This window comes from Leopardus geoffroyi, chromosome E1 (genome assembly GCF_018350155.1).
Source record: "Leopardus geoffroyi isolate Oge1 chromosome E1, O.geoffroyi_Oge1_pat1.0, whole genome shotgun sequence".
NCBI lineage: Eukaryota > Metazoa > Chordata > Mammalia > Carnivora > Felidae > Leopardus > Leopardus geoffroyi.
The window spans coordinates 24,792,953-24,816,048 of NC_059330.1; the positions used below are offsets into that span (position 1 = coordinate 24,792,953).

The 23,096-nt window shown below is 43.7% G+C and overlaps 1 long non-coding RNA gene across 1 annotated transcript; it reads right to left on the reverse strand.

The window, feature by feature from the left end:
• Positions 1-2,818: 2,818 nt before the first annotated feature.
• LOC123603358 lies at positions 2,819-22,647 on the reverse strand. Its single transcript, XR_006714849.1, has 3 exons — positions 22,374-22,647; positions 11,226-11,230; positions 2,819-2,829 (listed from the first exon to the last, which is right to left on the reverse strand). It is a non-coding gene; the product is annotated as an uncharacterized LOC123603358 (long non-coding RNA).
• Between the last annotated feature and the right edge of the window lie 449 nt (positions 22,648-23,096).

The following is a 23,096-nucleotide window of genomic DNA, read 5'->3' on the forward strand; positions in this document are numbered from 1 at the left end:
TCTTTCTGGCCTGCCAAGTTTCAGTAGATAGGTCTGCCACTACCCTTATGTGTCTACCTTTGTATGTTAAGGCCCGTTTATCCCTACCTGCTTTCAGAATTCTCTCTTTATCCTTGTATTTTTCAGTTTCACTATGATATGTGGTGCAGAAGATCAATTCAAGTTACGTCTGAAGGGAGCTCTGTGTGCCTCTTGGATTTCAATGTCTTCTTCCTTCCACAGATCAGGGAAGTTCTCAGCTATGATTTGTTCAAATACACCTTCAGCCCCTTTCTCTCTCTTTTTCTTCTGGAATTCTTATGTTATGGATATTGTTCCGTTTGATTGCATCACTTAGTTTTCTAATTCTCCCCTCATACTCCTGGATTTTTTTACCTCTCTTTTTCTCAGCTTCCTCTTTTTCCATAATTTTTTTTTAATTTTTTTTCAACATTTATTTATTTTTGGGACAGAAAGAGACAGAGCATGAACGGGGGAGGGGCAGAGAGAGAGGGAGACACAGAATCGGAAACAGGCTCCAGGCTCTGAGCCATCAGCCCAGAGCCTGACGCGGGGCTTGAACTCACGGACCGCGAGATCGTGACCTGGCTGAAGTCGGACGCTTAACCGACTGCGCCACCCAGGCGCCCCTCTTTGTCCATAATTTTATCTTCTAATTCACATATTCTCCCCTCTGCCTCTTCAATCCGTGCTATGGCCACCTCCATTTTACTTTGTACCACATTTATAGCATTTTTAAATTCATCATGACTATTTTTTAGTCCCTTGATCTCTGTAGCAATAGATTCTACTGTCCTCTATGCTTCTTTCAAGCCAGAAATTAATTTTATAACTATTATTCTAAATTCTTGTTCAGTTATATTGCTTAAGTAGGTTTTGATCAATTTGTTAGCTGTCGCTACTTCCTCGAATTTCTTTTGAGAATTCTTCCGTTTCATTATTTTGTCTAGTTTTCTGTCCCTTATGCATTTTAAAAGCTTGTAGCATTTTCTCCACCTGCGAACACTGCTATATTAAAAGGGGGTCAAAAACTGTCCAGGGCCTGGCCCCAGGAGGTGTTTTTTTGGAGATTGTTACTTGCTCTCTGTTGTGACTTTGGTTATTTTATTATCCTACCTGTAGTGATATTTTGGACCCTCCAGCAGGTGTGCTTTGATTTGTTCCTTGGAGTACTCCTATCTTTTCTCCAGTTGACCCATTTTATTCCTGGTAGATTCTGTCTCTTTTCCTCCCAGACTCTGGGGTTCAAAGTCCTTTGGCTTCAGCACTTCTTTGTTTGAGAGACGGAAGAGGTATGGATCCCCTACTTCTCCACCATGTTGGCCCCAATCCGACCTGTATTCTGCTCTTTCTTTTGGGGTGAATTACTTCATTTCATCGTTTTGAAAGGAGAAAAAGAATGAGGTTAAATTTTTTAATTAAAATTTAAAAATTAAAATTAAAAATTAAAAACATACACACACAAATCAAATAAGTGATGCTAGATACTAGGTGTGATTTGGTCTGGATGTTGAAAGGGGCTTGATAAATTAGAGAAAAAAAGGGGAAAAAAAGAAAAGGAAATCATTTGCAAATTTTAAAAAATGAATACACTGAAATAGAATAAAATGAAATGATGGAAGTAAATAGAATTTGAAAAACTTTATAGAAAAGTAAAAAATATATAGTAGAAAAAATTAAAGAATATTTTTAATAAAAATTGAAAATAAAAATAAATTCTTTTTACTGTATTCAAGACAAAGAAAACAAACAAAAAAGAGGGGGGAAAAAAGAAAATTGAATAGATGGACGAGTGAACAGACTGAAATTACTTCTTTTTCCCCTAGGGGTGAAACTATGAAGTGCTTTATAGTCTGTAAACTAAGAAGGCAGGGAGACTTGTGTTCCTGAAGAGCGAAGTTGGTCCAGTTGGGCAGGGCTTAGTGCAATGGCTCCATTCTCCACCAGATGGTGCCGCTTAGCTTACTGGGTGGATTGTTGTGGTGCTTGTAGGTGTGTATGTGCATGCATGGTAGCGTGAAAATGGTGAAAATGGTGAAAATGTTAGCGTGAAATGAGACCCAGCTATGCAGTCTCTAGTATCAGAACTCTGCTCTCCCCGATCAGCAATCACACACCTGTCCTTTGTCTTCAGCTTCCATCCATTCCCCACTTTACACTGTCCGTGACCAAGCCTCAGGCAGCACCTCCATCCTGAGTTTTATCTCAGATGTGGCTGTGTTTCCTGATCCCTTATTTCTGAGGGACTGTGGCTTTGACCCATTCTGTCCCTCTGAGGGAGGGTCTCACCAAGCAATGGCCAGGTGCTGGCTGCACCCAGGAACATTCAGAGGACCATGCTGCAGAAGATGCCCACAGACTGTGGCTGGGTGCCAGCCTGCCCCAGGAAAAGTTCATGTGATCATGTAGCATGTGATCATGCAGCTTTTCAGGGATTATGACAAATCACAACACAAATGGCACTAGGCTTCACCCCCAATGACCTTGTTCCAGCACCAGCAAATGTGGTTGTTCACCCAGATCCACTGGGGCCTTTGCCTTTGAGGGAGCCACACAACCTCTACCAGATGTCCACCCAGCAGAGGAACCACTTCTCCCCATATGGCCCGAAGACCCATGGACTTCACTCTGCACCTGGGGATTCGCCCTTCTCACTAGAGCACCGCCAGGTATCGAGATGCAGAGTTTCAGACTCTGTGCTCCCCCTGTTTATAGAGTCTCAATGGAATATAAACCCTCTCCTTTCTCCTTTCTCCCTTTTTAGTTCAGTCCCTGTGGCTATTTCCACTTTTCCATTTCTCTGCAGCTGCTTTTGGAGGTGTGCTTTTCCTGTATTCTTCCCCCATCTCCATCCTCTCTCCACATGCAAAAATAGCTCCCTGCCTTCTGTGGCTTCTGTCTTCCCCAGTTCACCTCTCTGTGCCATGCACCTGCTAAGTTCTGTGGTTCAGGTTGTGCAGACTGTTGTGTTAATCTCAAATCAGTTTTCTAGGTGTGCAGGATGGTTTGTGTTGGTCTGGCTATATTTAATGAATGCAAAACACACACACAAAAAAAAAACATGCTGTTTTGCCATCTTGGCTCCTCCCCTGTAACGTGAAATTGTGATGGATATATTGCCTGTGGTGTATATTTGGCATGGTTGTTGTATATGTAGGATGTGTGGGAGGTATATTTCTGGTGTCTGTGTGGCATATGTCTATTTGTGTTGTATGGGTGATGCTTGGTGTGTGTGCAGTGCATGTGTAGGATATATATTTGGTATATGTATGATGTGTGTTTGGCATGTGTGTTTTATGTTTGCTATTTGGCTTAGGTGTTTTGTTTCTGTGTGTGATGTGTATGTATTATGTGAGTGCTGTTTCTGTAGTTTATGTGAATGTGGGAATGTAGTGTGTTTTTGCTTTAGAGTTTGTATGTGTGGTCTTTATGTGGGATGCGTGTGGTTACTATGTGATTTATGTGTCATGTGTGGTATATATATGTATAGTATGTGGGTGTAATGTTTCCAGTATGTGGATTGTGGGTAATGTCTGGGTACGTGTGTGTAGTGTGTGCATGTTAATGACTGGTGCATGTGTATTTGTGTCTGGTATTGGCAGTGTGTGTCGTGTCTGTAGTACATGTATTGTGTGTCTGTTCTGTTTATGTCATGTATGTTTGTTTAATATATGCCTTGTTTGTGTGGTGTGGTTTTTCAACTTTATTATTTCCTAGAGTATATGGCACTTCCCTTACATTCCCCCTATAGGTTTTCAAACACTTCTTAGTAAAACAAGATGTTAGTTTAAAGATAGTTTTTCATTACATTTTTAACACTTCTAACTTAGTGAAACAAGATGTTAGGTGAAAGATTGTTTCTCCATAGTGTTGTTTATATGTTGTTATATGTTTATAGAGTTGAGTTATAATTCTACACCTAGGTTTTCAACCACTTCCAACTTAGAGAAAAAGATGTTTGTTGAAAGATAGTTTCTTCAGTGTTTTACAGAGTGGACTATATGGCACTTTCCTTATAATTCCCTGTAAAAATCTTCAAACACTCCTAACTTGGTGACATAAGATGTTAGTAGAAAGTTGCTTTCTCCATAGAGATGTTTCACAGAGTTGAATATATGACACTTTCCTTATAGTTCTCCACATATGTTCTCAAAAGCTTTTCCTTTAGTTGAAAGATTGTTTCTCCACAGTGTTAAGTCACAGAATAGAGTTATGACACTTTAGTTATACTTCGAGGCCTAAGTTTTCAAACATTTCCAACTTAGTGAAACAAGATGTTAGTTGAAAGATTGTCTCTCCACAGTGTTCCTTCACAGAGTTGAGTATATTGCACTTTAATTATAGTCTAGGCCTAGGTTTTCAAACACTTCTAATTTTGTGAAAGAATATGTTAGTTGAAAGATGGTTTCTCCACAGTGTTGTTTCACAGAATTGAGTATATGGCACTTTCCTTATAGTTCCTTTCCCAGGATTTCAAACAACTCTTACTTAGTGAAACAAGATGTTAGTTGATAGATTGTTTCTCCACGGTGTTGTTTCACAGAGCTGAATACTTTCCTTAAATTTCCTTCGTAGGGTTTTAAACACTTCTAAATTAATAAACAAGATGTTAGTTGAGAGATGGTTTATCCACAATGTCGTTTCATAGAATTGAGTACATGGCAATTTAGTTAAACTTCTAGGCCTAGGATTTCAAAGACTTCAAACTTAGTGACAGAAGACGTTCGTTGAAAAATGGATTCTCCACAGTGTTTACAGAGCTTGAATTATGGTACTTTAATAATTTTATGGCTTGGTTTTCAAACACTTATACCTTGGTGAAACAAGATGTTAGTTGAAAGATGGTTTCTCCCCACGTTTTTTAAGAGTTAAATATATAGCATATTCTTTCCAGCTCCCCACTGAGGTTTGCAAACACATCTACCTTAGTGAAACAAGATGTTAGTTGAAAGATCATTCTCCACAGTGTTGTTTCTCTTTCACATAGTTCAATATGTGGCACTTTTATAATACTTCCAGGCCAATATTTTCAAACCCTTCTAACTTCGTAAAACAAGATGTTAGTCAAAAGATGGGTTCCTCATAGGGTTTTGTTTTGTTTTGTTAGCAGAGTTGACTATATAGTATTTTTGTTTCAGTTCCCCACTTAGATTTTCAAACACTTTTATCTTCATGAAACATGATGTTAGTTGAAAGATTGTATCTCAACACAGATTGTTTACCAGAATGGAGTATACAGCACTCTCCTTTTAATTCCATGAATAAGTTTGAAAACCCCTCTAACTTAGTGATACAAGATGTTAGTTGAAAGATAGTTTCTCCACAGTGTTGTTTCTCAGAGTTCAGTATATGGCAGTTTTGTGATATCTCCATAGGCCTAGGTTTTCACACTCTTCTAACTTGCTGAAAATGTTATTCAAAAGATAATTCCTCCTCCATGTCTTTTCCCAAAGTGGAGTATACTGAACTTTCTGGGAATTCAATGTAGAGGTTGTCAAACATTTCTCACTTATGTAAGCAAGTTGTTAATTTAAAGATGGCACCTCCACAGTGTTTTTGCTTAGAGTTGCATATAGAGTACTTTCCTTATATTTCCACGAGTATGTTTTCAAAAACTGAAATATTAGTTGCAAGATGGTTTCTCAAAGTTGGGAACAAACCTACACAGGCTGAATGTCATGTGATCTTGGTCACCAATTGGTGGGCACCCTGCAAAAGCCAGAACTCTATGGCCAAGCCACATTCCTGGTGGGAAAAGAGGCCCAGAGGTCCTTTTCTAAGGATACAGTACTGTGCAGAAAACACCTGCTCTCCTGAAAGGCAGCCTGAATTCCATTTAGAAACAGCTCCCTTAACATGGGCAAATATCGTGAGATCTCAGGCCAAATCTCCCAAGACATCAGGAACCATCTGGTTGACACCTTGCAAAACCTAGAACTGCCTAGAGGAGGCTCATTCCTGGAGGCAAAGGAGGCTGTGAATTCCTTTTCCATAGATGCGAGATTGTTGAGAACACCCATGCTCCACTGAAACGCAGACTGGCTCCATTTGGTCACACTTCACAAGACCCAAGGGCAAATCTCACAAGATCTCAGGAGAAATCTCATGAGATCACTGTCGTCATCTAGCAGGCACCCTGCAAGTGCTGGAATTCCCTGGCGAGCCTCATTCCTGAGGTGAAAAAGCCCTGAAATTGCTTTTCCGAGGATTTGAGAATGTTGGGAGCACCCCTTATCCCCTGAAGGACAGCCTGGCTTACATTTTGACACACATCTCAATTTCCAGGGGCAAATCTCATGAGATAAAGGGCAAATCTCCAAAGACCTTGGGCGCCTTCTGGCGGTAACCCTGCAAGAGCCAAAACACGCTAGCAAAGGCTCTTTTTCTGGAGGGAAAAATGCCTGGAAGACCTTTTTGCAGATTCTAGATGGTTGGGATCACCCTGCTCCCTTGAAATGTAACCTGGCTTCCATTTTAACAAAACTAAGGTGACCCTGTGGTAAATCTCATGGGATCTCAGGACAAATCTCATAGATCTTGGGCACCACTAGGCAGACAACAGGCAAAAACTGGAATTCCCTAGCCAAACCTCATTCTGAGTCATGGAAAAAGTCCAGATTTCCATTTCTGCTAATTCAGGAACATTGGGAACACCACTGCTTTCTTGAAAGGCAGACTAGCTTCCATTTTGACACACTTGGCATGCCCCAGGGTCAAATCTCATCATATCACAGGCCAAATCTTGTGAGACCTCAATCCCCACTGGCAGACACCCAGAAAGTGCCAGAACTGCATAGCCAAGCTTTGTTCCTGGAGGAGAAAAAGGCCAGTAATTGCTTTTCTGTGGATTTGGGATTGTTGGGAGCATCCATGATCCCCTGAACCACAGCTTGGCTTCCACTTAGTCACATTTCACATGACCCAGGGGCAAATGTTGCAAGATGTCAGGACAAATCTCGTGTAATCGCTGTGGCCATTTGGCAGGCACCAGGCAAGTGACAGAATTCCATGGTGAGCCACATTTCTAGAGATGAAAAAGCCCTGCAATTGCTGTTCTGCAGAATCAGGACCATGGGGAACACCCCTGCTCCCCTGAAACACAGCCTGGCTTCCGTTTGGACACAACTCATGCGACCCGGGGGCAAATCTCGAGAGATCTAGGGCACCATCAGGCAGCAGACAGCAAGGCCAGAACTCCACAGCTGAACCGGGTTCCTACAGGCAACAAATAACCTCAAGAACATTTTCTCAGAATCGGGACCATTGGGGATTCACCTACTTCCCTGAAACGCAGCCAGGCTTCCATTTGAACACACCTAGAGTGATCCAGGATCAAATTGCACAAGATCTCAGGGGCCCTCTGGCAGGTACCTGGAACGCAGTAATTCCCTAGCCAAGCCTTGTTCCTCAAAGTAAAAGTGTCCTGCAAGGAATTTTTGGCAGATGCAGGATCATGGAGAACACCCATAATCCCCTGAAAGTCAGTCTGGATTCCACTTGGAAGCAGTTTGCTTTAGCCAGGAGAAAATCTCATGATATCTCAGGGCAAATCTCCTGAAATCTCAAGAGACACCTGGCAAGATATGGAACCAACTTAGCCGAGGCTCATTCATGGAGACAAAAGGAGGCCCTGACTTGGGAATTGTTGGGAACACTCCTGATCCCCTGAAACACAGCCTGTTTTCCATTTGGACACAGGTCGCCTGACCCAGGGATAAATCTCACGAGATCCAGGGCAAAACTCGCCAAACCTGGGGCACCTCCTGGTGGTCACACTGCAAGAGCTGGGATAGCCATGCCAACTATGGTTTTTGGAGAGAAAGAAGGCGAAAAAGGCCTATTCAGCACTTACAACACAATTGAGTACAATCAACTCCTGCTCCCAGGAAAGGCAGACTGGCTTCCATTTTGAAAAACGTTGGGTGACCCAGGGCTAAATCCTGTGAGTTCTCAGGCCAAATATTAGATCTCAGTGCCAAATTGGTGGGCACCAGAGAAGAACAAGAATTTACCAGCCAAGCCTATTTCCTGGAAGTGACAAAGGTCCAGAATTCCTTTTCCACACAGTTGGGACCATTGGGAACACAGTTGCTGTCCTGGAAGGCAGCCTCTCTTCCAGTTTGACACATGTCATGTACTCTAGGGGGAAATCACATGAGACCTCCAGCCAGACCTCGGGGAAACATGGCCACCGTCTGGTGTGAAACCTGCAAGAGCCAGAACTCCCTAACAGAGCCTCCTTCCTGCAGGGAAAAATGCCCACAAGGCCTTTTCAGAATTTTGACAAGGTTGCAATCTCCCTGCTCTCCTGGAAGGCAGACAGGCTTCAGTTTGGAAGTGACTTGCAAGACCGAGGGAAAACCTCATGGGACCTCAGGCCAAATATCATGAGATCTAGGGCACAAATAGGTAGAAACAAGAGAAACGCTGGAAATCCCAAACTAAGCCTCATTCCTGGGTGTGGAAAAGGCCCAGAATTCATTTTCTTCTCTTTCAGGAACATTGAGACCACAGCTCTCCTGAAAGGCAGCCTGGCTTCCATGTTAACACACATAGTGTGCCCCTGGGGCAAACCTCATGACATCACAGGCTAAATATCCCGAGACTCAGTGGCCAACGGCAGGCCCCCAGTAAGTGCTAGAACTCCATAGCCTAGCCTCTTTCCTGGAGGTGAAAAAGTCCTGCAATTGCTTTTCTGTTGATTTGGGACCATTGGGAGCACCTCTGATCCCTTGAAATGCAGCCTCGATTCCCTTTTGACACACCTTGCATGACCCATGGGCAAATCTCCCAAGATCTCAGGTGTACTCTGGCACTTAACCATTAAGCACTGGGACACCCCCAGAGCCTGGCTTCTGGAGGGAAAGAAGGCTCAGAAGTCTTGTTCAGAAGATTCCACACAGTTGGGAACACTCGAATCCTGCTCCCCCAAAATGCCCCCTGGCCAGTTTGTCCATTTTGACAAACCTTACCTGACCCAGGGCTAAATATTACAAGATCTCAGGCCAAATATCATGAGAACTCAGGTGCCATTGGGCAGTCACCCGACAAAAACCTGAATTTCCTAGCCAAGCCTCTTTCCAAGAGGAGAAAAGGGCCCAGAATTACTTTTCCGTAGGGTCTGGACCATTGGGAACATGGCTGCTTTCCTAAAACGCTGTCTGGTTCACAGTTTGACACACATCACCTGCCCCAGGGGCAAATCGCGTGAGACCTCAGCTCACATCTCCCCATACCTTGGCCGCCAACTGGTGTGCACCCTGCACGAGCTGGAACACCCTAGCAGAGCCTCCTTCATGGGGGAAAATGCCCACCAGGGCTTTTGGGCAGATTACACAGGATTCCAAACCCCCTGATCACGTGACAAGATACCAAGCTTCCATTTGGACATGCCTGGCATGAACAGAGTTAATCTCGTGGATCTCACGTCAAATCTTGTGACCTAGGGAGCCAATGGGCGGATGCCAGGGTAACTCCAGAATTCCTTAGCCAAGCCTTTTTCCTGGTTGTCAAAGAGGTCCTAAATTACTTTCCTGCTCTTTCAGAAACTTTGGGAGCACTGACTTCCTGAAATGCAGCCTGGTTTCCATTGTGACACACTTGGCATGCACCAGGGGCAGTCCTCATGACATCACAGGCCAAATCATGCGAGACCCCAGTGGCCAACTGGTGGGCCCCCAGCAAGTGTAGGAACTCCAGAGCCAAGCCTCGTTGCTGGAGGGAAAAAGTCCTGCAATCTCTTTTCTGCTGATTTGGGACCATTAAGGGCACCTCTGATCCCGGAAATGCAGCCTGGCTTCCCTTTTGACACACCTTGCATGACCCTTGGGCAAATCTCATGAGATCTTGGGCACCCTCTGGCACTTACCCCTCAAGTGTGGGGACATGCTAGCCAAGCCTGACTCCTGGAGGGAAAGAAGGCCCAGAAGACCTATTCAGCAGGTCCCACACAGTTGGTAGTGCCCAACTCCTGCTCACTTGAAATGTCACCTGGATTCCATTTTGACAACAATTGCATGACCCAGGGCGAAATCTGGGGAGATCACAGGCCAAGATCATGAGATCTATGGCACCCATCAGGCGGGCATGCAACAGAACTGGAATTCCCTAGCTGATGCTCTTTCCAGGAGTAGAAAAGGCCCAGAATTCCTTTTCTGCAGGGCCGATACCATTGGGAACATGGCTGATTTCCTGAAATGCAGCCTGGCTTCCAGGTTGACACACCTTGCATGCCCCAAGGGCAAATTGCATGAGACCTCAGGCCACATCTCATGATACCTTGACCACCACCTGGTTTGCATCCTGCACGAGCTGGAACTCCCTAGCAGAGCCTCCTTCCTGAATGTAAAAATGCCCACAAGCCCTTTTCAGCAGATTGGACATGGTTGCAATCCCCCTGCTCTCATGAAGTGCAGCCTGGCCTCCAATTTTTCAAACACTGAGTGACCTTGTTGTAAAATCATGGGATCTCAGACCAAAAATCATGAAATCCAGGGCACCGATGGGAGGGCCCCAGGTAAAACCCAGAATTCCTAGAGCAGAGCCTCATTCCTAGATGCCATAAAGGTCCTTTTTCTCTCTGTCAAGAACATTGGGACAACTACTTTCCTAAAACGTAGCCTGGCTTACATTAGTTGAAAGATGTTTTCTTTACAGTGTTCTTTTACAACCTTGAGTCCATGGAACTTTTGTTATACTTCCAGCCAAAGATTTTCGAAATCATCTATCTTAGTAAAAAGCAAGATATTAGTGAAAAGATATTGTACTGTCTTGTTTCGAAAAGTTCTGTATATGGCACTTTACCAAAGGCCATAGGAGTTTCTATTTCTTGAGAGAGTCAACTTGCTAAAAGGTTGTACTAGTCGCTTCATTAACAACAGTCTCCATTCTAGTCTCTAATGAAGAACTCTAGCTGCTGGCAATAATTTTGAACCCCTGTACTCTATTTTCAAAGTAGCATCTCCTTGGAGTTCCTTCCTAGTGAGTTTCTCAGAATAATATCCTCTGCTTCTCAAGTGGTGAAGTCCTTGTGACTGTGGAATAGGTATTGTAACAGGACAGCCCCTTAATTTGGTTTCAGAAGTATATGGACATCCAGAGGCCTGAGTCATTGGAAGATGCCCAGTAGAGAATGTTTCTATGTATGCTGGACCAGAGGTTTCTGGGGAGAACTGGCCTCCTTTATGGACTGAGAGGAAATGAAGTGAGTCATCTCCTTTCCAGACTGATCCTATTCCAACTTGAAGTGTCGAGCTTTAGTCCTCCTCCTAGCCATTTCCTTACCATGGCTGTGTGTCTAAAAAAATTTCGTTCACACATAGAAGCCATAGAACTGTCACTCACTGAGCTGGCACCCTGGGGTAGGCCATGAGCTCCCACTTTGATCTTGTGCCCAGTGAGAGCCATCAGTGTCTGCTCAACCAAAGGAATGATGGCCTTTAGTCCCTGAGTGTATGGCGCTTGGCCTGCTCTGGTATAGAAGGTGAAGGGAAGCCAGCTTTATTCACTCACCTGGTTGACTGAGTTGCTTTCATCCTGAGAAGCAGACTGTTTGTACATGGGCTGTATGAACCAGGAGAGGATTGGCACAGGAAAGGCCCATTTTAGGAACAGGGAATGAAGTCCTTGTTCCAGTCTTCTGAGCAAGAGCCAGGAAAACCCGATAACTACAGCTCAAGCACTGCTGCCTCTGAAAATTGAAGGAAATAGTGGGAAGGACAGACAAAATTAGAAAATTGTGGCTCCAGAAGAAAGAATAGTGGTTTCTTGCTGACAATGCTCCCTGGTGTAGCTCTGTAGAGGGATCCTTTGCCTAAGCCTAGGCATTTCTTACTCCTGAGACAACCAGGTTGGTAGGACATTGTGCTGGGTACTTCAATCTCAACATTCCCCATGTGTCAACTCTAAAGAAGAACACTAGCACTCTGGGTCTCCATTTACACAAATTTGCTCTTTTTTTGGAGAAAAGGCTCTGCCTGGAATCTGTTCAGATCCAGTGTCTGAGAGTAATATCACCTTTTTTCAATTTGGGAGTCTGGTGATGTCCACGTGATGGTGATATAGGTTTTGCATTGGGCCCTTCTCAACTTGGTTCTAGAGGCTTGTGGCCATCCAAACACCTAGGGTATTTGAAGGTCCCAGGGAGAATGTTTGTGGGCAGCCTAAGCCAGAGGTTAGAGGAGGATCCCGCCTCCCTTGTGGGACAAGAGAAAGGAACTATAGCTATCTCCTTCCTAGATTTACCCATGCCAGTTTGAAATGCAGAACTATGACTCACCTCATAGTCATTCCTATCCCATTTCTGCTGTTCTAACTTGGTGTCAGTTCACACTCCAAGACCATGGAGGCTGTCACATACACATCCAGGGTCCAAGTATTGGTGGCGACATTTCAGTCAGTTCCTGAGCTAGAGGGCTCTTGGAGTCTAATATCCCAGAGGACAGTTGACCCTCCCAGCCCTGACCTCTCAGTGCTTAGCAGGCTACAGTCATCGTGGGAATGGTTAGTCACATTAACTCCTGCCCATAACTGATGGAGATACCCTCATTCAGAAGAACAGACACTCTGTGCATATGCAGTATTCTCCAGGACCTGATCAGCACACAAATTGCCTTTTGAAGAAATAGTGCACCAAGGCCTAATCCCCACCACTTGGTCATCAGATGGAAGCACATACTTTAATACCCCATAATCACTGCTGATCTGATGAACAGAAGCATGCCAACACCCAAAGGTTTCCCTCTTTCTTAAGGTAGAATGTAGGCCTCTTGCTCACAGGGAGCCAAGAGACAGTCCGTAGAAGACTCTTTAGCCAAAGCCCACCAAAGGTTCTTCTGATTCCTGAGCCAGCCACCTTGCTAATACATTCTGCTAGTCACTTTATTCTCATTAGCTAATTCTCACCCATAATGAAGAACTCTGGACCTGCATATATCCATTTTTACCACATTGCTTTATTATCAATCTAGGTTTTTCTTGGGGTGCATAAATTCAGGCTTTTAGAGTAATATCTTCTGCTTGCAAATGTCAATCCTGGCCCAGCCCTTGTGACTGTGAGATAGGTTGAGTTGAAGTGCCCCTGGCATTTTACTTTCATGACTACATGGACATTCAGAGCCCTAGGCATTAGAAGAGATCTAGCTGAGATCTTTTTGTGTGGAGACTGAGCCAAGGGTATTAGGTGGGAGGTGGCCCATTTTCTAGGATGAGGGGGAATGAAGTTAAACTTCTCCTTTCTACATTGTTCACATTCCCATTGGAAGGAAATGGCAAACAAACTTTTGTCCCCTGTGCAGCCATTCTCTTCCCCTTACTACACTTGTGGCTATATCTTTCTTTGCCCTTTGGAGCCAAGAAGCTGACACTCAATTACCCAGCACCAAGGGATGGGCGGATTTTTCCCACTCTGTTCTGCACTTGGTGACAGCCATCACTGTCTTAATCCCAAATGAAAATGACCCTCCTATCCCTGAGCTTGGTGGTAGGCTCTCTCTGGAATGGGGCTGGGGGTAGGGAAGGGGAGCCAGCTTGCCTCATTACTTTGTCTGATTGCAGTGACTTCATCCTGATAGCAGACAGTTCACACAGGAGTTGTAAGCTCAGGACCTGGTCAGCAAAGAAAGCTCTTTAGAAGGAGATGGCACCAATGCCCATTTTCACACTTTGGATCAGCAGCTGGACTCAACTCACAGGTGCAGCACAGTCACTGCTCACTCCACTCCCTGATGGGAAAAGCAAGAAAACAGACAAAGCTCCAGTGCTCTCCAGGCCTTTCTGAGTGAATACAGGTCAGTTGCTGACAGGACACCCACATGGAGACTGTAGAGGACTTTTTCCCCTAAGCCCACTGGTGTTTCTTCTTCGTCTTCACACAGCCAGGTTGTTGGGAGCTTGTGTTGGGCACTGGCTCCACACAACTCCTTTCCAATCTCTGAAGAGCTCTTTCCTTCCATATACACCTTTACATTTCTTTGCACTTTTTGAAGCATAAAGTCCTTCCCTGAATCCATTGAGAGGGAGTGTCTCAGAGTCATATCCTCTGCCTTCAACCTAGGAGTTGGGTCCAGTCCTTGTGACTGTGGGAGAGGTTTTGCCACAGGGCCCACTCTTAACTAATTAATTTGATTTCAAAACTATGTGGATATCCAGATGCTCAAGGCATTTTCAACTTGCCAAGCAAGTTGTGTGTAGGCTGGGCCAGATCTTGGGGGAGATAGTTGGCCTCCCCTCTGGGCTGAGGGGAAATGTAGTTAGACAGCTCCTTTCCAAGTTGATCCCAATTTCCATTGGAAATTTCAAGCTTTGGCCTTGTTTTATTTCTTAATATGTTTTTCCTCCCTCAAAAGCCATGGAACTGTCAGTCACTCAGCTGACACCTTGGGGTAGGTGGAGTGCTCTCATTCCGGTTCTGTGATCACTGAGAGCTAGTAGCATCTGCTATACAAAGGAAAGATGGCCTTTAGTCCACAAGTGATTGCTGCTTGCCATTCTATGGTATGGAAGGTGAAAGGGAGTCAGCTTATTTTACTCACCTGGTTGATGGAGTTGCCTTCATTCTGCAAAGCAGACAGTTTGCCCATAGGCAGTATGGACCAGGAGGGGGTCGGCACATGAAAGAGCCCTTTCCAGGAATAGGGAAGGAAGTTCTTGTATCAGACTTCTAAGAAGCAGAACCCAATAGCTACATCTCAACCACTACTGTTTCCATCAACTGATAGAAAAAGTGGGGCAGAGACAGCCATAATTCCTGGCTTCTAACAGAATGAAGGCTCCTTGCTTATAGGGCTCCCAGGTGTGGCCCTGTAAAGGACTCCCTTTGCTGAAGGCTACATGCATTTCTCATCCCAGATATAACTAAGTTGATAGGAGAATGTCCTGAATACTTCATTCTCCACATTATCCAAATCTCATGTGTGATGAAGAACTCACACTGTGTGTCTTTGTTTCCACCCCTTATCCCTTTTTTGAAAAATGGTTCTGCATGAAATGTATTCAGAGACTGTGTTTTAGAGTACTATAGTCTTCTTTTAACTTGGGAGTCTGGTGGTGTCCTTGTGATGGTGCTATAGGCATTGCATTGGGCCCTTCATAATTTGAATTCAGAATTATATGGCCATTCCCAAACCTAGGGTGTATGAAGGTGCCCAGGTAGAATCCTCATGGGTGAGCTAAACCAGAGGTGAGGGGGGGATCCTGCATCCTGGGTGGGGCAAGAGGAAAAGAAGATAGATATCTCCTATCTCAATTTGACCTATGCTCATTGAAATGCAGAACTTGACTCACCTTGTAGTCATTCCTATCCAATTGCTGCTTTTCTGACTTGGTGTCACTTCACACTCCAAGACCATGGGGCTATCCCTTACACAACCAAGGTCCACGGATTGGAGTCAAGTTTTCAGGCAGTTCCTGAACCAATGGAGTCATCTCAGAGTCTGATATCCCAGAAGAGCCTTCAGTGCTTAGCAGGCTACAGTACTTGTGGGAATGGGTAGCCACATGGATTCCTGACCCTTAATAAATGAAGATACCCTCATTTTGAAGAACATACCATTTGTGCAAGTATAGTATTCTCCATGACCTGATCAGCGCACAAAAATCCCTTTGAATAAATAGTGCACAAAGGCCTCATTCCTGTCTTTTGATCATCACATGGAAGCACACTCTTCATATCTCTATCATTGATGTCACAGTAGATATACTGATACAATGGGCATAAGCACTGTGAAAGCCAAAGTTTCACTCTATTCCTTAAGGTAGAATGTGGGTCTCTTGCCTACAAGGCTCTAAACAGCATCCTTTGGAGTACTCCTGTAGACAAAGCCCACAAAAAATTCTTCTGTTCCTGAGAAAGCCAGCTTGCTAATATATTGTGGTGGTCAGTTTATTGTAAACATTATCCAATTCTCATCCTTAATGAAGAACTCTGGCCCTCTGCATATCAATTTTCACCAATTTCATTTTCATCTATCAAAAATCCTCTTGGTATACATACCAATTCAGTATTTCAAATAATATCCAATCTGGACCAGCCCTTGAGACTGTGAGAAAGGTTGTGCCAAAGGGGACGTGGCATCTTGGTTTCATGACTACATGAAAATCTAGAACCTTAGGGTATTGGAAGGTGTCCATCTGAGAACTGTTTATGTGGAGGCTGGGCCAGAGGTATTAAGGGGAGATATGGCTTCTTTGCTGGGCCTAGGAGAAATGATGTTAAACATCTCCTTTCCACACAGATCACATTCCCATGGGATGGAAATATTGAGCAAACGTTGCTTCTCCCTTCAGCCATTAACTTTCTCTTATTGTATTTATGATTATGTGTGTCTATATGCTTGGGAGCCATGGAGCTGGCACTCACTCAGTGGGCACCAAGGAATGGCCATTGGGTTCCCACTCTCCCCACACTCCATGACAGCTATCAGCATCCAATATCTCAAAGGAGAACAGCCCTCCTATCCTTGAGATTGGTTCTTGGTTATTTGCAGCAAGAGTTGGGGGAAAGGGAGCCAGCTTGCCTCATTGCCCTACTTGATTGAGGTGCCTTCATTCTGAAAAGCAGACATTTCACACAGCAGTACGCTTCAGAAGCTAGTCAGCACAGAAAGATTACTGAAGATTGCACAAATGCTCATTTCCACACTTTTTAAAAAGAGACAGAGAAACCAAGCACGAGTGAAGGAGAGGCATAGAGAGAGGGAGACACAGAATTCAAAGCAGGCTCCAAGCTCTGACCTCTCAGGACAGACACGTGGCTTGAACTCACAAGCTGTGAGATCATGACCTGAGCCTGTCAGCCACTTAACTGACTGAACCACCCAGGAGTCCCTCATATCCACCCTTTGAGCAGCAGATGGTGGCACCTCACAGTCACCACACACTCACTGCTCACTCCATTCCCAGATGGGAAAAACAAGAAAAATGGACAAAGCCTCAGGATTCTCCAGGTCCTTCTGAAGGAAAAAGGAAGGCTTTGATGACAGGGCTCCCAGATGGAGACTGTAGAGGCCTCTTTTGCTAAGCACACAGGTGTTTATCCTTCACACAGCCAGGTTGCCAGGAGCTGTGGCTGGGCAGTTCCTTCTCCACATAATTTCACTGAAGAGCTCTGGCCTTCCTTATACATTTTTACACATATTTTTTCTTTTTTTAGAAACAAGGTCTTCCCAGAATTCATTAGGAGTCATGTCTCAGAGTCACACCCACTGCCTTCCACCTGGGAGTCTGGTCTAGTCCTTGTAACTGTGGGAGATATTTTGCCACAGAGCCCCCTCATAATTATTTAACTGCGTTTCAGAAGTATGTGAACATCCAGAGGCCCAGGGCATTTGAAGGTGTCCTGCAGAAAATTTTTGTGTGTAGGTTGGGGAGAGATTTGGGGAGGGAACTGGCCTCCTTCTGGTCTGAGGGGAAATGAAGACATGCCCTCATCAAGTTTATCCTAATTCCCACTTGAAATGTTGATCTTTGGTCCTCTTTGTATTCATTCCATTCCCCTTGCTGAAGTTTTGTCTATGGATTTTTTTCTGCCTTAGGAAACATGGAGCCATCACTCACACAGTTGGCAGTCCCTCCTGCATAGGCCGCAACTCCCACTCTGGCCCTTTGCTCAGTAAGAACTATCAGTGTCTGCTCTAACGAAGGAAATATGGCCCTTAGTCCCTGAATGCTTCGTTCTTGGCCTGGTGTAGTATGGAAGGTGAAGGGGAGGCAGCTTGACTCACCAATATGAGTGAGTTGCCTTCATTTAGAGTAGGAGACAGTTTGCACATGGGCAGTATGGACCAGGAGATTGTCAGCAAAGCATGAGCCCTTTGCAGGAATAGGGAATTAAGTTTTTTCCAGACTCCTGAGAAAGAGCCAGCAGAAACCAATAACTTCAGCTCAACCATTGCTGCCTCCAACTGATGGAAAAAGTGGGAGAGATAGACAAAGCCAGATGTATCTGGCTCCTAAAGAAAGAATGGAGGCTTCTCACTGACAGGGCTCTCAGGTGTGGTCCTTCAGAGGGCTCCCTTTGCCTAAGCCCACAGGGATTTCTTATTTCGGATACAACCAGGTTGATAGGAGACTGTGCTGGGTATTTCATTGTCAATGTTCTCCAAATTTCATGTGTGATGAGGAACTCTGGCAGTGTGTATCTCCATTTCCATCACTTAGCCCTTTTTTGGAAAATTGTATCTGCCTGAATCTTTTCAGAACCAGTGTATTAGAGTACTATCCTCTTCTTTCTGATTAGGAGTCTGCTGGTGTCCTTGTGATGGTGCTATAGGTATTGCATCGGGTCTTTCTCTATTTGGTTTCAGAATTCTGTGGCCATCCCCCAAACCTAGAGTGTGTGAAGGTGCCAAGGGGAAATGCTTGTGGGTGGGTTAAACCAAAATTTTGTAAGGATCCCACCTCCTATGTGGGAAAAGAGGAAGGGAAGATAGATATCTCCTTCCTTGACTGGACCCGTGCCCATTTGAATGCAGAACTTTCACTCACCTTGTAATTCCTTTCCCATTGCTACATTTATAACAAGGTTTCAGTTTACACTCCAAAACCATAGGGCTATCTCTTACATGACCAATGTCCAAGGATTGGAGGTGAATTTTCAGGCTGTTCCCTAGCCAATGGAGGGCTCTCAGAGACTGATTTTCCAGAAAACAGCTAGCCCTCCTGTCCCTGAGCCCTAAGTACTTAGCAGGCTCCAGTAATTGTGGGAATAGGTAGACACATGGAATCCCATCCCTAATTGTAGGATATACCCTCATTTTGAAGAACAGGTAGTCTGTGCATGTGTAGTATGCTCCATGACATGATCAGTGCACAAAAAACCCTTTGAATAAATAGTGCACAAAGACGTCATTCATTTTTCGTATCTCAGTGTCACTGATGCCCCTATCTACTGATAAGATGGGTAGAAGCACTGCAAAGGCTAAAGTTTCCCTCTATTCCTTAAGGTAGAATGTGAGTCTCTTGCCTACAGGGCTCCAAGCAGCATCCTTTGGAGTTCTCCTGTAGCCAAAGCCCACAAAAAGTTCTTCTGATTCCTGAGCAAGCCAGATTGCTAGTATATTATGCTAGTCCATTCATTCTAAACGTTATCGAATTTTCATCCTTAGTGAAGAACTCTGGCCTTACGTGCATCAATTTTCACCACATTGCTATTTATCCATCAAGAATCCTCTTTGGTTCCATCCAAATTCAGTCTTTCAGAGTAATATCTCCAGCTTCCAAATGTCCCATCTGGACCAACTCTTGTGACTGTGGGACAGGTTGGGCCAAAGGGGATTTTGGTTTCATGGCTACATGGACATCCAGAGCCCTAAGGCATTGGAAGGTATCCAATCGAAAACTACTTGTGTGGAGGCAGGGTTCTGATGGGTATTAGATGGGAGCTGGCCTCCTTGCTGGGCCTAGTGGAAATGAAGTTAAACATCTCCTGTCCACATTGATCACATTCCTATTGGATGGAAATATTGAATGAACTTTGGTCCTCCATGCAGCCATTCACTTTACATTCCTGTATTTCTGACTATGTATCTCTTCACCCTTAGAAGTCATGGAGCTGGTACTCATTCAGCAGGCACCAAGGGATGGGCGTGATGTTCCCACTCTGTCCTGTGTTCAGTGACAACCATCAGCATCATATATCCCAAAGGAGAACAGCCATCCTATCCCTGAGCTTGATGCTGGCTGTTTGTAGTAAGGGGAGGAGGGGGGAGACAGCTTGCCTCATTTCCCTGCCTGAGTTACATTCCTTCTTTAAAAATTTTTTTTGTGTTTTAAAATTTGTTTTCATTTTTTGAGACAAACCATGAGTGGGGGAGTGGCACAGAGAGAGGGAGACACAGAATCTGAAGCAGGTTTCAGACTCTGAGCTGTCAACACAGAACCTGATGAGGGGCTCAAACTCACAAGCCTCTGGATCATGAACTGAGCTAAAGTTGACCACTTAACTGAGCCACCCAGGCGAAGCGAGGTGCGTTCCTTCTGAAAAGCAGTGCACACAGGAGCAGTAGTCTCCAATTTTCTCCTTTACAAGAAGATGACACCAACACCCATTTCCACACTTTTGAGTAACAGGTTGGTGCACCTTAAAGATTCAACACAGTCACTGCTCACTTGTTTCCCTGATGGGAAAAGCAAGAAAATCAGGCAAAGCTCCAGGGCTCTCTAGGTCCTTCTGAAGGAAGAAGGCAGGCCTGTTGCTGACAGGGCTCCCAGGTGGAGACTGTAGAGGGCTCTTGTGCTAAGCCCTCAGGTGTTTCTTCTTTTTCTTCACACAGCTAGGTTCCAGGACCTGGAGCTGGGAAGATACTTCTCCAAATAATTCCCCTTCCATTCACTGAAGAACTCTGGCCTTACTTATACATCTTAACACATCTTTTCTCTTTTGTAGAAACAAGGTCTCCTCTACCCCCAATGTTTATAGCAGTGCTTTCAACAATAGCCAAATTATGGAAAGAGCCTAAATGTCCATCAACTGCTGAATGGATAAAGAAGATGTGGTTTATATATACAATAGAATACTACCTGGCAATGAGAATGAAATCTGGCCATTTTTAGCAATGAGGATGGAACTGGAGAGTATTATGCTAAGTGAAATAAGTCAGTCAGAGAAAGATGTATACCATGTTTTCACTCATATGTGGATCTTGAGAAAAAAATTTTTAATATGAAATTTATTGTCCAATTGGTTTCATACAACACCCAGTGCTCATCCCAACAGGTGCCCTCATCAATACTAATCACCCACCCTCTCGTCCCTCCCACCCCCCATCAACCCTCAGTTTATTCTCAGTTTTTAAGAGTATCTTATGGTTTGCTTCCCTCTCTCTCTGTAACTTTTTTCCCCCCTTCCTCTCCTCCATGGTCTTCTTAAACTCTTTTATTAAACTCTTAAACTCTTAAATTCTTTTTAAACTATTCCTTGCAATACCATAAATCGACCCCACAACTTTCATAATTCATATATTGCATACTTTCATTCTGTGCTTGTCCAGTATGTCATTTTCCCATTATGATGCAAACCGAAGCATGTACAATGCATCTATTAATATTACATAAGACATACTATGTATAATCGTGCATTAGCCAGCTTTATGAGCAGTCTCTCTATGGATCTCAACTGTCCAAAAAAGCTTAATCACCTAGCTTGAGAAACTAGCAATCCTTGCTTGAACATGTACCTCTTCTCAGTCAGGGTCCATTTCAACGTGGGGGTTTCTATTCTGGACCTATACTGGCATCTGGTTCTTACCTCAGGGCCATTCTAATTCTTTAATCCTACAGCCATCTCAAATAGGACATCTCAATTGACTAATGACTAATTAGCCAATTTCACACATAACTGTGGTGTCATGCATTTGGTATCTTTTAATTTTTAGGAGGGGATATTGCTATGACTCAGCTATGACCGTAAAGGTCTTGATGCAGTCAAATAACTTGTAGCTGGGTTTATTCACTATGCTGTGTCTCCATGCTCACACAAATAAGGTGCAATTCAGGCAATGGTTACTGAACATACACTTTAACTTCAACGTTTCAGTGGGATGCACACACACGCACACACATATGTACACACATGGATGTAAACATACACATGCACATACACATGTATACACATACACACACGTACACATACACACACATTTGTACATGTACACATACACACATATACACGTATTTATCCAACAGATAAGCAATTAGTTTAACCAACCCCACTTATGCCCAGTAACCCTATGGTGAGAATACATATTTATTATTGTCCTGCCAAACCCCAAAAACAAGACTAAATTCGCATCCAAACATAAGGCCTAAGTATAAGTCTTTATAAATACACCAAAAAAAATCCCAACTAAACATTAGCTAAAAATACCAGTGTTACACATCAATTCACAGCTATCTATATATACAAAACCTTAAGCTCTAATTCGTCCTTATTGAGCAATATTCTCTCACAACTAATTCCATTAAACCAATTAACTAACCCAATATATCCCTTGTTAATGTAACTTAAACACACAAAGCAAAGCACTGAAAATGCCTAGATGAGTTGTCAGACTCCATAAACACAAAAGTTTTGCCCTAGCCTTTCTATTAGGTATTAATAGGATTACACATGCAAGCCTCCTCACCCTGGTGAAATGCCCTCTAAATCGTTAATGATCTAAAAGACCGGGTATCAAGTACACAACAATGTAGCTCATGATACTTGCTTAGCCACCCCTCCCACAGGATACAGCAGTGATAAAAATTAAACCATGAATGAAAGGTCGACTAAGTCATATTAAACAAGCGTTGGTAAATTTCGTACCAGCCTCCAAGGTCATATGATTAACCCGATCTAACAGACCTACGGCGTAAAGTGTGTTATAGAGGCATTCCACGCTAAAGTTAAATGTTAACTAGGCAGTAAAAAGCTACAGTTAACATAAAAATATAGCACGAAAGTAACTGTAACACCTTCGACCACACGATAGCTAAGACCCAAACTGGGATTAGATACCCCACCATGCTTATCCCTAAACTTAGCTAACTAAATAAATCTATCCACCAGAGAACTACTAGCAACAGCTTAAAACTCAAAGAACTTTGTATCCCTCTACAGAAATCTGTTCTATAATTGATAAACCCTGATGCGCCTCATCACCCCTTGCTAATCCAGTCTATATACCACCATCTTCAGCAAACCCTAAAAAAAAAGAAAAGTAAGCACAAGTATCTTAACCTAAAAAAGTTAGGTCAAGGTATAACTTATGAGGTGGGAAGTAAAGGGCTACATTTTCTATATTAGAACACTTTTCAGCGAAAGTTCTTATGAAATTAAGAACGAAGGGAGGATTCAGTAGTAAATTTAGAATAGAGAGCTCAATTGAACTGGGTCATGAAGCACGCACACCCCTCTCATCACCCTCCTCAAGTGAAAAAACTCAAAGGCAATCTATTCAAATTATAAAAAACACAAGAGGAGACAAGTCATAACAGGGCAAGCATACTGGAAAGTGTGCTTGGATAAACAAGATGTAGCTTAAATAAAGCATCTTGTTTACACCCAGAATATTTCATATCAAACTGACCATCTTGAGCCAAAACTAGCCCAAACAACCATA